Raw genomic sequence first — 3,148 nt, 5'->3', positions numbered from 1 at the left:
ACCTCTCCTCGGTCAGGAATTCATCCCTGCTCCCCTCTCATAACGTCCAGTCACAGACACAGATCCAGGCCGAGTTTCAGCACCTCTCCTCGGTCCAGCATTCATCCCTGCTCCCCTCTCAGAACATCCAGGCACTCATGCCCTGTGCAATGACACATCCAGGCCGAGTTTCAGCACCTCTCCTCGGTCAGGAATTCATCCCTGCTCCCCTCTCATAACGTCCAGTCACAGACACAGATCCAGGCCGAGTTTCAGCACCTCTCCTCGGTCCAGCATTCATCCCTGCTCCACTCTCATAGCATCCAGGCACTCATGCCCTGCGCACAGACACACATCCTGGCCGAGTTTCAGCACCTCTCCTCGGTCCAGCATTCATCCCTGCTCCACTCTCATAGCATCCAGGCACTCATGCCCTGCGCACAGACACACATCCAGGCCGAGTTTCAGCACCTCTGCTCGGTCCAGCATTCATCCCTGCTCCACTCTCATAGCATCCAGGCACTCATGCCCTGCGCACAGACACACATCCTGGCCGAGTTTCAGCACCTCTCCTCGGTCCAGCATTCATCCCTGCTCCACTCTCATAGCATCCAGGCACTCATGCCCTGCGCACAGACACACATCCAGGCCGAGTTTCAGCACCTCTGCTCGGTCCAGCATTCATCCCTGCTCCACTCTCATAGCATCCAGGCACTCATGCCCTGCGCAATGACACATCCAGGCCGAGTTTCAGCACCTCTCCTCGGTCAGGCATTCATCCCTGCTCCCCTCTCACAGCATCCAGGCACTCATGCCCTGCGCACAGTCACACACCCAGGCCGAGTTTCAGCACCTCTCCTCGGTCCAGCATTCATCCCTGCTCCCCTCTCACAGCATCCAGGCACTCATGCCCTGCGCACAGACACACATCCTGGCCGAGTTTCAGCACCTCTCCTCGGTCCAGCATTCATCCCTGCTCCACTCTCATAGCATCCAGGCACTCATGCCCTGCGCACAGACACACATCCAGGCCGAGTTTCAGCACCTCTGCTCGGTCCAGCATTCATCCCTGCTCCACTCTCATAGCATCCAGGCACTCATGCCCTGCGCAATGACACATCCAGGCCGAGTTTCAGCACCTCTCCTCGGTCAGGCATTCATCCCTGCTCCCCTCTCACAGCATCCAGGCACTCATGCCCTGCGCACAGTCACACACCCAGGCCGAGTTTCAGCACCTCTCCTCGGTCCAGCATTCATCCCTGCTCCCCTCTCACAGCATCCAGGCACTCATGCCCTGCGCACAGACACACATCCAGGCCGAGTTTCAGCACCTCTCCTCGGTCCAGCATTCATCCCTGCTCCCCTCTCACAGCATCCAGGCACTCATGCCCTGCGCACAGACACACATCCAGGCCGAGTTTCAGCACCTCTCCTCGGTCAGGCATTCATCCCTGCTCCCCTCTCAGAACATCCAGGCACTCATGCCCTGCGCAACGACATCACTCCGCAAAGGAAAGCTTTTGCGGTGTTTCTTTCTCAAAAAAGGCAATTTAAAGAGGTTTAAGCATGGAACCTACTCAGAATGAACATATACATAACGGACTAAGGAGTCTGAACTTGGTTTGGCCCAAGGAAATCATTTTTTAACAAAAATCCGTATTTCGTCTTAACTCGGGAAAAGAAGGCGATTCCTGGGTTTCTCTCTCAAAAAAGGCCATTTAAAGAGGTTTGTGCATGGAACCTACTCAGAATGAACATACACATAACGGACTAAGGAGTCTGAACTTGGTTTGGCCCAAGGAAATCATTTTTTAACAAAAATCCGTATTTGGTCTTAACTCGGGAAAAGAAGGCGATTCCTGGGTTTCTTTGTCAAAAAAAGGCCATTTAAAGAGGTTTTGTGCATGGAACCTACTCGGAATGGCTATATATGAAGGACTAAAGAGTCTGAACTTGGTTTGGCCCAAGGAAATCTTTTTTTTACAAAAATCCGTATTTCGTCTTAACTCGGGAAAAGAAGGCGATTCCTGGGTTTCTTTCTCAAACAAGCCGACCCCGGGTTAGGGTTAAGGAGAACCGGGCTCCAGCCCCTCCGGCCGGGTTAGGGTTAGGTTTGGGGCTGGGGCTGGGGTTAGGGTTAAGGAGAACCGGGCTCCATGCCCTCCAGCCGGGTTAGGGTTAGAGCTGGGGTTAGGGTTAAGGAGAACCGGGCTCCAGGCCCTAGGGCCGGTTTGGGGCTGGGGCTGGGGTTAGGGCTAGAGCTGGGGTTAGGGTTAGGGTTGGGGCTGGGGTTAGGGTTAAGGAGAACCGGGCTCCATGCCCTCCAGCCGGGTTAGGGTTAGAGCTGGGGTTAGGGTTGAGGAGAACCGGGCTCCAGGCCCTAGGGCCGGTTTGGGGCTGGGGCTGGGGTTAGGGCTGGAGCTGGGGTTAGGGTTAGGGTTGGGGCTGGGGTTAGGGTTAGGGTTGGGGCTGGGGTTAGGGTTAAGGAGAACCGGGCTCCAGCCCCTCCGGCAGGATCAGGGTTGGGGCTGGGGCTGGGGTTAGGGTTAGGGTTGGAGCTGGGGTTAGGGTTAGGGTTGGGGCTGGGGCTAGGGCTAGGGTTAGGGTTAGGGTTAGGGTTGGGGTTGGGGTTGGGGTTAGGGTTAGGGTTGGGGCTGGGGTTAGGGCTGGAGGCAGGGTTTAGGTTGGGTTAGGGTAAGGGCTGGGGCTAGAGTCAGGGCTGGGGCCGGGGTTAGGGTTACGGCTGGGGTTGGGGCTAGGGCTAGGGTTAAGGAGAACCAGGCTCCAGGCCCTCCATCCAAACCTGTGTACCCACACTTAAGCACCCCTCCCCGGCCTAGCCACCCAACCCGCAGCCCCTGGAGCTCCACGCCCCTGGTACTGTAAGACACTTTGAAAAAAAAAGGGAAAAAGAAAAAGAACCAGGCTCCAGGCCCTCCATCCACACCTGTGTACCCACACTTAAGCACCCCTCCCCGGCCTAGGCACCCAACCCGCAGCCCCTGGAGCTCCACGCCCCTGGTACTGTAAGACACTTTGAAAAAAAAAAAAAAGGAAAAAGAAAAAGAACCAGGCTCCAGGCCCTCCATCCACACCTGTGTACCCACACTTAAGCACCCCTCCCCGGCCTAGCCACCCAACCCGCAGCCCCTGGAGCTCCACGCCCCTG

The sequence above is a fragment of the Odontesthes bonariensis genome, unplaced genomic scaffold (genome assembly GCF_027942865.1).
Source record: "Odontesthes bonariensis isolate fOdoBon6 unplaced genomic scaffold, fOdoBon6.hap1 scaffold_110, whole genome shotgun sequence".
Classification (NCBI taxonomy): Eukaryota; Metazoa; Chordata; class Actinopteri; order Atheriniformes; family Atherinopsidae; genus Odontesthes; species Odontesthes bonariensis.
The sequence above is the reverse complement of the archived record's forward strand: the minus strand, read 5'-3'. Positions refer to the sequence as shown.